The sequence below is a fragment of the Dermacentor albipictus genome, chromosome 1 (assembly GCF_038994185.2).
Source record: "Dermacentor albipictus isolate Rhodes 1998 colony chromosome 1, USDA_Dalb.pri_finalv2, whole genome shotgun sequence".
NCBI lineage: Eukaryota > Metazoa > Arthropoda > Arachnida > Ixodida > Ixodidae > Dermacentor > Dermacentor albipictus.
The window spans coordinates 194866879-194880132 of record NC_091821.1 but is presented as its reverse complement, the minus strand read 5'-3'; the positions used below and the strand labels follow the sequence as shown (position 1 = coordinate 194880132).

Below are 13254 nucleotides of genomic sequence, written 5' to 3'. Positions count from 1 at the left end.
GGGGGAGTAGGGACGGGCTGGCACGGCAGTCCTCGCTGCGATGTGTGTCCCCACCTTTGCTCTTATACGTTTGATGCGTGCTACTTCTGCGCATGCATTCATTCTCGAGGCACGTCGCGCGGTCGCCGGAAAAGGGCCTCGTTCACTCTTTAATCGTAAAGCTTTCGAGAAAGAAAGTGGTGAAACTTGGGCTTATCGGCACAGCATTCTTGAGAAATGAACATCCCAGGGTAAGAGAAAGACAAGGACGCTGGATTTAGACAATGAATAAAATAAGAAGAAAGTTAAAAGAAGTAAAGCAATGAAGGGGGCTAGTTGGTGAACGTTCATGATTATATTGCACTTAGTGCTACACTGACGATTTTAAGTGAAGGACAGGGCGTGGACGTACGTTGCGCTACGTACGTCCACGTCCTGTCCTTCACATAGAATCGTCATTGTAGCACCAAGCGCCATATAATCATGATAAAATAAGTACATTTTTATTCTAGAATCTATACAGTGACCATATAGCCACAAGAAAGAAAAGCGTCAAGTTGTCGACCTCTTCGACGCTGATTTGAATTCGGATAATTGCCATCGATTCCAAGAAGGCACAGCTCTTCATCAGAGAACGCCACAAAGGTGCTGTCACTCAAAGCGAATCCATGTGAACTTTGTGGAGGCCTCCTAGATTTCCTGTGTAAACTGACTTTAATGTTTTAAGAATTTTCGGAACATGGCCCGATCACCGAGTCACCGATCTCGTACTTTCGGCTCTTCCGATATTGTCTTCATGTTCGACCACCCGTTTAGTGATACACTGTCGCATCCTATTGGGCCGATATATGTGCCACATCATAATGAGATGCAAATAGCCCGGAAATCAAACTGCTTCACAGGCACCTAACCTCGAGCTTCGTGCTGTAGAACCTTGGCGCCTTTATTTATTAATTAGGACATAGTAAGGTCGACTAACATATCAGAGTTCTTAATTCGCTCGCTCGCACCAAGACGTTCTACTAACTTTGTGGAACACTCCGAGTAATCAAAGCAACCGACTGCACCTGGACTATTCGCTGCGCCTTCATCCTATCTGGACTCTGCCGGCCCGAGGCTACCTTTCTTTGACGGCTATGCATGCACAAGTGGGCTATGTCTTTTATCTTTCGCATTGGAATGGCCGACTGTGATTACCGCGGTGACCGTTGAACATGTTCCGTGTGACAGTCCTCTATACAGTTCCAGACAAACCATCGCTCGCGACTGCGCGAGGTTGCGCCTATCGCAGACCATTACCAGAACAAACCCTTTCAGAATTCCGACCTCATAAGCCATCGCAGCAGAGAGCGACGAACACACTGCTCCAATTCTTAAGGACAACAAACCTCCACAAATGGCTTCAGCCCAAATTAGTGGTCATTGTGCGGCACAAAATCCTCTGCTGCGATCATCTGCAGTAATCATGACTGGATGTGATTGTGTGTTTGGGCTCTCTCTCTCTCTCTCTCTCTCTTTGTTTCCTTCTTATCTTTCCATAGCCCCGCAGTGCGGGGTTGCAAACCAGATTTTCGGTTGTGGTTAATCTCCCTACCTTTCCTCTTTGTTTAGTCTCTCTCTATATATACATCGCAATGAAAACCATACAGCATCCTGTTCACCTCCCGAAGAAATTCCGCAGCTCTGCGGATTTAAATTCATCCGAACCGGCTGCTTGAATTATAAGCTTGAAGCTTGCGCGCCCCTTTCCGAAGAAAAAAAATTTTTTGCCGAGATTTTCGCAAGCATCAAAACCAATTTACAGACGAAACTATGCAAGCCTCGTTAATAATCCGCTTGAGTTCATGCTGCGTGAATAGGCCATCAGTGGGCCTCCCTTATAAAAGAAGTGTGCATTCTTAAAGTTGATGATGGTTCTGCAATTTCACAGCAGCAGTGATGAGCTCGTCAATGTGACGTTTTTCTTGTTTGTATATGGCGACTGTGTCTGGTAGCGTATAATTGTAGCCTGTTTTCGAAATAAATCGTTGTTAAAACTTAGTAACGTGCGCATCCTGTTTTTGTTCTTCGTCTGAGCTTGCATTGTTCCTTTCAATGGTTTCTTCTTTTCGCTTCAAGACAGTGCTCGAATCTTTGAATTTAAATGGTCACGCATCTCTCTTTTTCTATTTGGTATACGATAGGACATGCTGCCGTTCCTACTATATGTCGCGTAAATACAAGCAAACAATGTAACAAGCGTTACTGGGATGCGAAAAGGTAAGCCGCTCGGCACACTCTCTGTTGCGGTGGCGCTCTCGCAATAATTTAGTGCGGCACGCATCTTGCTAATATTGAAAAGCTCCTTATCGCCCATTAAGAATACCGACGTAATAGATTGTGCCCCCTTCTCATTATTCTGCCAGAAATGCCATTAAGCATACGAACACTAAAGCAAGACATGAAGTACTGTACATCGTTTAAATAGAGACGCAGGTAACATACTTGATTGTTAACTGAACTGACGTCGTAGTTGCAACTTTTATATTAAAGTGAAGGCAGCCAGGCCACCATGTGTTGACATGACCTAAGAAGATTCCATAGCAATGTATAACAGAGGCCTACGAAATAAACTAGGCTTTCTTTATGAAACGTGCTTTTACGGGGCAATTTTAGACGGGACATCGAGAGATACAGGGAGAAGCGCCTAACTTCGTCGTTTGTTCTGTGTAACTCTTTGTGTATCGTCTACAATTGCGCTGTAATAGCATGTTTCATAATACTCGTAACCAACTAGCCCATGCAAGGTAGTGTCTTGCAAATACTTCTTTTAGAAGCTAAGCTTTTCTTTTATTTTTTGTCACTTCCTTCTACTTTGCCTTCTGATGTACTCATCGACTTAAGAGATTGTTCAATTTAACGTTTTGCACAGTATTATCTCTCATGGTTCTTTTGTACTTCTTGTTTTCTAGGCTCACTATATCCTATATTCTTTTGCCACCAAAATCTGTTTTCGTCACTGGTGACGTATCTGTCCGTTCTTCTCGTTCCGTAGCCCAATCATATCTGACATTCATCTTGAGCCTTGATCGTGCTTCCTTGTGATTTTACAGATCCATCGTAAAATATACGTTTCAGCACAGTGCAAAAAGACGGGACGTGAAGAACGAAAAGATAAGGCAGCGCTGAGTATCATGTGAATTTTTGAGGAAGAGGAGACTATTCACAGGGCGACACCGAACTTGCTGGTGACAAACAAAAACAGACAAACCACGGTACTTTCAAGGCCTATGATACCTCTGCAAACAATGTTTATCGCTTTGACAGGGTGGTACTTGGCTTTCTTACGCAGGAGTCTGCTTGCTTATCATTATGATATACGTCTCAATGATGTTTCTCGTGTTTAGATCGTGAAGAACGCACAATATTACGGTATTATCAAAGAAAGGAACAGAACCACGTTCTCAGCTATGCGCAGCTCAATTGACATTGCAATACTTTCTGCAGCGTTCTTGGTTTCATTAAAGGCGCACATTAGCACATCACCAGGCCTGACCGACATATGTATTCACGCATAACAAAGGGATTCTATAACACTGACAAGATAAGTTTACCGGAGGGTGCAGACACGTGCACATTTGCCGGATGTGGCTTTATAAAGCGTTTTTAACGAATGCACAAAGGCTGCATCCTGAACGACGACACACCCGCCCTGGTTGCTCAGTGGCTATGGTGTTGGGCTGCTGAGCACGAGGTCGCGTGATCGAATCCCGGCCACGGCGGCCGCATTTCGATGGGGGCGAAATGCGAAAACACCCGTGTGCTTAGATTTAGGTGCACGTTAAAGAACCCCAGGTGGTCAAAATTTCCGGAGTCATCCACTACGGCGTGCCTCATAATCAGAAAGTGGTTTTGGCACGTAAAACCCCAAATATTATTATTATGAACGACGACACGAACACGAGCAAACACCGACTCACCGAACTTTCAATGCCAATACATTTCAGCAACTTGGGTTTATTGAATGCTATACGTACTTCACTAGGACCGCTCCAGTTATTACGTTCGTACCTCTGACTATGGCGTTGAGCTGCTGAGCTCGAGGTCGCAGGTTCGATCCCTGCCCTGGCAGGGATTTGGGCAGTATTTCTATACGGGCGAAAGGCAAAAGTGCTCGTGTACTTAGATTTAGGTGCACCTCGGTATGACTTCATCGTTGTACTAATTATAGAAGGGCCTGTGCGGTTTTGTGTTTGGTCTTGGGAGCAGTCACTGTCGCCTACCGTTTCTTAAAGTACACGTTAGACTTATCCAGGTTAACCGACTACTTGCAGGTAAATTTTTAAAAAATTAAATTATGGGGTTTTACGTGCCAAAACCACTTTCTGATTATGAGGCACGCCGTAGTGGGGGGACTCCGGAAATTTCGACCACCTGGGGGGGGGTTCTTTAACGTGCACCTAAATCTAAGTACACAGGTGTTTTCGCATTTCGCCCCCATCGAAATGCGGCCGCCGTGGCCGGGATTCGATCCCGCGACCTCGTGCTCAGCAGCCTAACACCATAGCCACTGAGCAACCACGGCGGGTTGCAGGTAAATTTTTGACCTTAAGCTAAAGGAATATGACTTTATGATCCTTGATTAGTGGATGTAACGTATACGCTACTTGTAAATGTGTGGATATCTAATAGCTGTTCAACGAACGAGAAAGTAAGTTGCATGCCTTGATGTTCACACATTTGTGCAGGGACTACTCCAAAAGTCGTCGTCTTCGAGCCAGATGTCCCAGCATTTCTCAACGCTGTCCTGAAGGTTCAAGGTCCAGTAATGCTCTAATAATCATGTCATGACCAACACCACCACCACCACCACCATCATCGTCATCATCATCATCATCATCATCATCATTATTATTATTATAATAATAATTATTATTATTATTATTATTATTATTATTATTATTATTATTATTATTATTATTATTATTATTATTATTATTATTATTATTATTATTATTATTATTATTATTATTATTATTATTATTATTATTATTATCATGTTGTTGTTGTTGTTTAGTCTTGCAATTGTTGTTGTTATTGCTATTAACATTATTATATACAAAATATAAATACGACACAAAAGAGAACGAAAAATACTAGCAATTACGTCCTGCAACGGACGCCACACCCACCCGCTTAAAGAAGATAAAAAGAAAAGGGAAGTGATACTAAAGAGAGAGAGAGATAAGAGTAGATAAAGCATATGCCATGCCACATAGATAGAATATGCGCACTACAGACGAGGTACAATTTCCGTGATTGAAAAGAATTACACAGCAGCCACGTGGAAATGGATTGACGTTTTGAGAAACGAACTTAGTGGACGAGGATTGTGAAATACTAAACTGTTAGAACTTGCTTATCAGCACAGAGCGACGATTGCGGAAAGGGGCATTGCGCAAGGAAGTTCTACGAGTCCAGGAGAAGGAAGGAAGCAAAGGCAGGGAGGCCAACTAGACGCGCGGCTGGTTTGAATACCCTACGCAAGGAAAATGTGTAAGGAAAAACAAAGGCGGGAGAGACAAAAAGACGTAAAGGGCGATGGAGAGAGGAACCAGCAGTGCGCTCACGTGGGGCTCCTCATTTTATCCACAATTGGTCAGTCCAGGCAGTCGTAATGAGTGTTTGCAGAGCATCATAGTGGTTGTGTTAGTGGAGCTTAAGAAGTTGTTTCCTTCCTCACGGCCTCAAGTGGCTTCGATTGCCGACGTCGTACGCGAGCAGATCCAACAGTCACTCGGACTCCCTCAATCGCCGCAGTCCCAGCCAGAAGCGATGACGTTCGCCGCAGTAGCCCGCCGTCACGTTCATCCTTTGCGCCCACGCCAGGGCCCGGCAACGCCGCAGTTCTGTCGTCCACCGCCGCCGCAGCCGCCAGCCCGCCAACCCGTCGCCTCGCGCAGCATTCCAAGGAAGACTGTGTTTAGCGTGACCTCGACCACCGTTCGCTCTGCTATCACTACGGAGATGCGGGCACGTCTACCGCCGATGCCCGTACCGCGAGATGGGCCTACGAGGCTTCGTCGTCAACGCGCCACGTCCGCAGCTTGGTGAACGTAACATCGCCGACTACATTAGCGCAACGCAGTGAAGACCCCGACGACCTTCACGTTCGCCCTCGCCAGGACGATACCTGTCGCCGCAGTGCCGACCATACACTGGCCCAGCACGAGGCCAGTCCGTAAGCACATATGCGGAAAACTAAAAGCACCAACCGATGGGGGTGCAGTTGCTGTAGGTCGAAATGCCGAAGATGCTCCGCCGCCGACGACCACGCTTCAAGATCTTTCTCGACGACGCAGCAACGACACGCCGCCATCCCGAGGAATCCTGGAAGCCAAGAATATGCCGCCGAAAGAAGACCTGACGACGCCACGTACCAGCAACAGGTCAACGCGACGCAGCCGTCATCAGACGCCAAGACCTAACTGCAACGGAAGACAAAGAACCACCGACCTCGACGTGCTTCTCGACGACCGCGAAGTCACCGCACTTGTTGACAGTGGAGACGACAACTCGGTAACCAGTGGATTATTTGCCGCCCAGTTGAAGAAAGTCAAGACTGCATGGGACGGCCCTTGAATTCGGACAGCTGGAGGACACTTCATAACGCCGACATGAATCTGCACAGCAAGAATTACAGTTCATGACCGGACCTACCCTGCGACGTTCGTTGTCCTCCGGACAACAGTGCTCGCGAGACAAAATTCTAAGCATGAACTTTCTGAACCAACACGGCGCAATCATCGACCTGAGGTCGAAGCCGATAATGCTGTTCACAGACCAAGCGATGCCGATGAAGAGGCCTTCCATGTCAGCGAGCTTTGAGTGTGCTCGAAGATCAAGCAAGCATCCCGCCTCGCTCCAGCATTGTCATTTCCATCGGCACTATAATACCTGCAGAGGCAGAAAGCGTCATCGAGGGTGACCAACATCTGCTTCTCGACTGTGAAATTTGCGTCGCAAGAGGGATCGCTCGACTGCACTGAGGGAAAGGGAAAGTGATGCTGACAAACTTCCGCCAGAAGTTCAAGCACATCAAGGGCACGGCGATCGCGTACGTCAAGGAAATTGTTGAAACCAGCAATGCGTTAGACCTCTTGGATTCCACCGAATGTATACTTCGCCGACCATAGTTTTCGAACCAGTCTACGACATAAATCCAAGTCTCCCATGAGTAAGCAACAACAGCTCGAAAGTCTTCTTCAGTGATACAAAGACTGCTTTTCGATTTCACCGAGGATTCGACAAACACCAGTTGCAAAGCATCGCATAATAACCGAAGAGTGTGCTCGACCACTCCGCTAGAGCCCTTACCGAGTTTCGACGCGAGAACGTGAAGCTATGAGGCAACAAGGCAAGAAAATGCAGCGCGACGACATCATCCAGCCGTCGAAAATCCCGTAGGCCTCTCCTGTAGTCTTAGTGAAGAAAAAGGATGGAACCCTTCGTTTCTGCGTCGGTTATTGTCGACTAAACAAGATCTTGAAGACGGACGTATACCCCCTCCTGCGGATAGACGACGCATTAGATCCGCTGTGCAACGCTAAATACCTGTCGTCGATGGATCTAAAAAGAAAAAAGAAGTCGACGACAGGGTTCGCGAAAAAACCGCCTTCATCACGCCAGACGGCTTCTATCGGTTCAAGGTCATGTCATTCGGACTATGCTCGGCGTCTGCAACGTTCCAGAACGTGATGGGCACGGTGTTAGCATGATTGAAAGGGCCGGTATTTTGTAGCGATGCCTTTTCCAATTCTATTCTTTTTTAGACTTCGCGCTTGGCCAGTGGTCAGAGCGACGGTCTGCCCACATTATGAACGGGATCAGGCGGCCATGTGTGGTGGATGATAAGAATAGCACACAATAAGGCATAAGGCATCGCTACAAAATAGTGGCCCTGTCTTGTTGACTTGGATGACATCGTCGTCTTCGGCGGAAATTTCGACGATCCCCTTAGGCGCCTTGCGACAGTATTCGAGGCCATCAAGTCATCAGGGCTCACTCTGAAGCCGGAAAAGTGCCGCTTCACTTACGATGAGTTTCTGTTGCTAGGCCACGTCATCAGCAAATCTGGAGTCCGCCCCGACCAGCAGAAGACAGCTGCCATCACAAAGTTCCAGTATCCCATCCACAAGAAGGCAGTGTGTAGATTCCTTGGCATGTGTGCCTACTAGAGGCGCTTTGCCAATTACTTTCTTTCGTCAATCGGGAACCACCTCGACAATGGTCAATTTTCAGTGACTCAAAGGCAGCCCTACAATCTGTGCTATCAGCTCTGCGTCGCGGGCCATTCGAACAGCTCGTGCTCGATATTAGATGCCTACTCCATACATCACATGAGAAAGGACATCATGTGACGTTTGAGTGGCTGACAAGTCACTGCGGCGTCATAGGAAATGAATACGCCGATAAAGCCGCTCGGACAGCTCTTGAAGACACACAGGAAGAGGCCATACCACTTTCACGGTCCGACGCAGCCAGCAGACTTCGAGTGCTTGCACGGGAGATCACGCTCTCTCTATGGTGCACACCAAGCAGCCAGGCCAACCGGAGCAATCGTCAACACGACCTGCCTTCCTTGATGCATCTCTGTATGCCAACTGGACTCCACCGAAGTGAGGCCCCCCTGCTTTATCGCTTATGGCTAGGGGTGGCCTTCACGAAATCTTACTCGTTTCGCACTGGAATGACCGACAACGCTCTCTGCAATGCCTGTCTTTGCGAGGAGACGCTGGAACACATTCTGTGCGACTGTCCTGAATATAATGTTCAGAGACAGTCCATGGCGTCCGTTCTAGCACACCTTGACAATAGACCATTATCAGTTGCAACCATTTTCACATATCGCCGACAGAAGACATCGCAGCTGAAGGCGACGAAGAGACTACTTCGGTTTATGAAGGAGACGGGCTTGGACAAGCGGCTGTGACAGTGATGTCACGAACCGCGCAAGAGTGAGGGGACTGTAACCAACGATGTGTGTGCAGTGTTATATGCTCTCTATCTCTTCTTCCCATCTTTCGTCCCCCCCATCCCGCTCCCATGTGTAGGGTAGCAAACCGGTTAGGCTAAACTGGTTAACCTCCCTTCCTTCCTTCTCCACTTTTTCCTTTCTTCCTTTCCTTGTCAATTACTTTTCACGCATCGCTGAGTCGCTGACACATCAAAGTGATATCGAATTCAAGTAGGATATGCGGCAGGCCTCCGGGTTTCAAGAACTAAAACGACGCATGCCGTCGCCACCGCTACTTGCGCACTTCGACGAGGACGCCGATACAGAAATCCACACTGATGCCAGTAGCCTGAGCTTCGGTGCCATCCCAGTCCAGAGGGAAGACAGACTTGAACGAGTGATGGGTTACGCTAGCCGGTCGCTGTCAAAAAGCGAAATGGAATTATTCTGCGACTGAAAAGGAATGCCTCGCCATCATTTGGGCTAGAGCAAAATTCCGCCCTTACCTATATGCCAGGCCGTTCAACGCCACCAGCGACCATCACGCGTTGTGTTGGATAGCGAAATTAAAGGACCTCAGACTGCAAGAATATGACATTACTGTAATCTACAAGTCTAGGTGAAAACACTCTGATGCCGACTGCCTGTTTCGCGCTCCCGTGGTGGACCCGCCGCCCCAAGGTGACGAAGCTGAGGACGTTTTTTTAGGTGCAATAACTGCAGACGACTTTGCCGAGCAGCAGCGAGTGGACCCGGAGCTGAGACACCTTGCTGAGTACTTGCAAGGCAAGGCCAACTTTATCCCGAGGGCATTTAGGTGCGGATTGTCTTCGTTTTTCTTACGCAACGACGTCCCGGTGAAGATGTTTTCGCCAGTACGCGCAAACTACCTTTCGTTGTGCCCGCAACACTCCGGTTAGAAGTCCTGCACGCCGTGCGCGATGACAAGACAACCGGGCATCTCGGATTCTCTCGTACGCTAGTAAAAATACAAGAGAAGTACTATTGGCTGCGTCTGACCACTGACGTCGCCCGTTACGTCAAGACATGTCGAGACTGCCAGAGACGTAAGACACCACCAATAAGGCCGGCGGTATTGCTACAGCCGATCGAACCTCCTTGCTGACCATTTCAGCTGATCCGGATGGATTGTTGGGAACCCTTCCAACGTCAGCATCTGGAAACAAGTGGATCGTCGTGGATACCGAGCACTTTACCTGCTACACCGCAACGAAAGCTCTGCCTAAAGGTAATGCGGCCGAAGTCGCTAAATTCGTTGTCGAGAACATTATGCTGCGACATGGTGCCCCAGAAGTCCTCATCACCGACAGAGGAAATACCTTCACTGCAGAGCTCACCCAAACCATATTGTAATACAGCCAGACAAGCCACATGTGGACAACTGCCTACCACCCGCAGACGAACGGTCGTACGGAGCGGCTGAACAAGCCCTCGCCGACATGTTTGGAATGTACGTTGAAGTAGTACACAAGACATGAGATGCCGTCCTGCCGTACATAACCTTCGCTTACAACACGAAGGTGCAAGAGACAACGCAGATCACGCCGTTCAACCTGGTTTACGGCGGAAACCCGATGACGACTCTCAACGCCATGCTGCCGCACCTTCACCGACGAGGAGGACGTCGATGTCGCCGCTTATCTCCAGCCCGCCAATGAAGCCCGACAACTCGCCCGCCTGCGCATCAAGAACAAGCAAAGAAACGACAGCCGACACTACAATTTTCGACGACGCGATGTCGAGTGTCAGCTCGGCGACCGTATTGAGGTCTGGACTCCGATACGCCGATGACGACTTAGCGAGACAATTTGCCCCGCTATTTCAGACCCTACAAGATCATCCGACGCATTGGCGAAATGGTCTATGAGGTTGTGCCAGACGACATTTCGCTATCACAGTGGTGCCGCGCACCACCTGAAGTCATCCACGTGGTGCATCTTAAGCCTTTCTACAGCCACTGACGAACTTAGGGGCTTAATATTTTTGTTATTGCAGTTTTTTTTTCTTCATTATGCGTAGTTTTGTTTTGCTTTCGTGTTAGCATGGGGACGATGCTTTTTGAGAGGAGGGGGAGTTGACACGTGTACTTGTTTATCGCGTGACCGTGTTTTCACCGGCTAACGTACGACTGTTATCGCTAAGCGCAGGACACACCTGCATGTATCAAAAGTTTCTCGAATGTTATCGATGGCTCTATCCGCTGTCTGTTGTCACCGAACCTTGTGTAATCGCGTCGCGCATGTACTTGGATATGTAGTACTTTCTGGAATAAACGCGTGCACCAGCGATTATTCTGGAACTTGCGATGACTCACGTATATAAGCCACTGCGCTTGACCCGCTGATCAGATTTTGGCCGACCGCCGACTGTGTTAGCCGCTAATCGTTGTTCTTTGAATGTAGCCTGCTTTTGAGGGCACAGGTTCGCCCAATAATATGCTAGTTTCGTCATTTACAGTTGTGCTGCTTCCTTCACCATCAGTACTGCGTGACAATATTGAAAACAGCCGCGTTTTGCTTCTACGTCTGACCATAACGCTCCTCAAAAAAGTGGGGGACGAAGTTTGAATGGTGGCATGTTGCGGAAATCCTGACCCGGCCCAATATCCGCACATGGTTTCCAAGGAAAACATGCCGCATCAGTATACATGCCGCGATGGGCTGAGACGTTCAGTTTCAAAGATTGTCGCGCATTTCTTCGCAAAATTTTTCGTCTGATATGATAGTGGGCCCGCCTTTTCTGCGCTCCCGGCAAGCTATATACAAGGTGTCCCAGCTAAATTAAGCCAAGATTCTGAAAAAGCCCATGCGTTCTTCAGAACAGAAATCGCGTGGATGTTGTCAGCGTTTATCTAAACTTACGGTACCATTCTTTTGCTCGTCTTGTTTTGAGTAATTAGCCGAGATAAATAAATTAACTTATTAAATATAGCTTGAAACGTTCAGGCGTCAATAGGAAAGTTGTGGAGCTTCACAAATATTGCCCAGCCCAGGTACTCCCAACGAGATAGACTTAGCTTGACCGTTTTTATTCGGGAAAAACGAAAGCCCACGGAATATAAAAAAATACCACGTCACAGCGCACTCTGTGCGCCCGAATGCGCCACGATTACAGCGCTTTCATGAGTTATTTGTAAAAACATCGCCAACGGCGCGCCTTCCCTTCACTTATGAGAAAGGGCTCCAACCTTTGCTCGGCTCTGACATTACCGGCAGCGGCTGGCGACGGCGCTCCGAAAAAGCGCTTCGTGAGCAGCTGCTCTCTCCTGTTGCCGAAGAACGCGCCGTCATCAGCCGTTTATTCCGATATGACGAGGAGAGCAATTTTTTGTGCAGCGTTCAATTCGATGCCGAATAGAAAAAATACACACAAAACATGCATCGTACATCTTGAACCTGTGCGAGAGAGAGCATCATTTGTTACAACGCCGCTTTTCTTCGAAGTTGTGCCAGCGGCTAGATGCATGTGAGCTCAACTGTCTATTACTGTCATGCCGCGCAACGGTTTCGAAGACTTTGTTTGCAGTGCCTAAAGCATGCCGTACTCAAGCGACCAGAAGGCGAACATGGTCTTAGCCTTGGGAGCGGCACGGGGCGACAAGAGGAAAGCTGCCAAGGTATACCGAAATTGACAATGGGAGTGAAGACCTAGCGCGAACACAATTATGAGGAGTTACTTGACGCTGAAAGAAACAAGTTGGTTCAAGAAGTCGCGGCACAGAAAGGGGACCATCAGTGAAGAGGCTGAAGGAGATATTTTGGCTTCATGACTGCAAGCCTTCATTCCAGCGTGCGTGATGTGAGTGGTGAGTTCGGCATTTCAAAGTCTTCAGTGTCAAGAGCTCTTAGGAAGGCTGAAATGCATCCGTATCGCCTCCAACTGCATCAAAAGCTGCAAGAAAGAGACTTTCAGTAGCGGCTTGATTTCTCAAGTTGGATCCTTGTGAACAGTGAAGAAATATCGAATTTTGTTGACAAAGTGCTCTGGACAGATGAGGCAACCTTCTCCAGAAATTATCCAGTCAACATCCTTAATGCGCATTACTGGAGCGATGCGAACCGGCATTAGGTGGTGCAGACCAGACACCAGTACCAATGGTCATTCAGTGTGTGGTGCGGTATCTTTGGCGGAAGAATAACTGGCCCCATATTTTTTTACCACATGCTCACTGCTCAGCGGCAAGTGAACGACATCTTGGAAGGCCCAGTCGGCAATTTTCGCTGTGATCTTGCTATTGCATTTTTAAAGCGAACTTGGTA

General features: G+C 47.9%; 1 long non-coding RNA gene across 1 annotated transcript in view; it reads left to right on the top strand.

Moving 5' to 3' along the window:
* The first annotated feature begins 4705 nt into the window (after positions 1-4705).
* LOC139056195 (uncharacterized) overlaps positions 4706-13254 on the top strand; it is a 32765-nt gene continuing 24216 nt past the window's right edge. Inside the window, exon 1 of the long non-coding RNA XR_011512205.1 lies at positions 4706-4778. This is a non-coding gene — a long non-coding RNA (uncharacterized lncRNA). The remainder of the gene's footprint in view (positions 4779-13254) is intronic.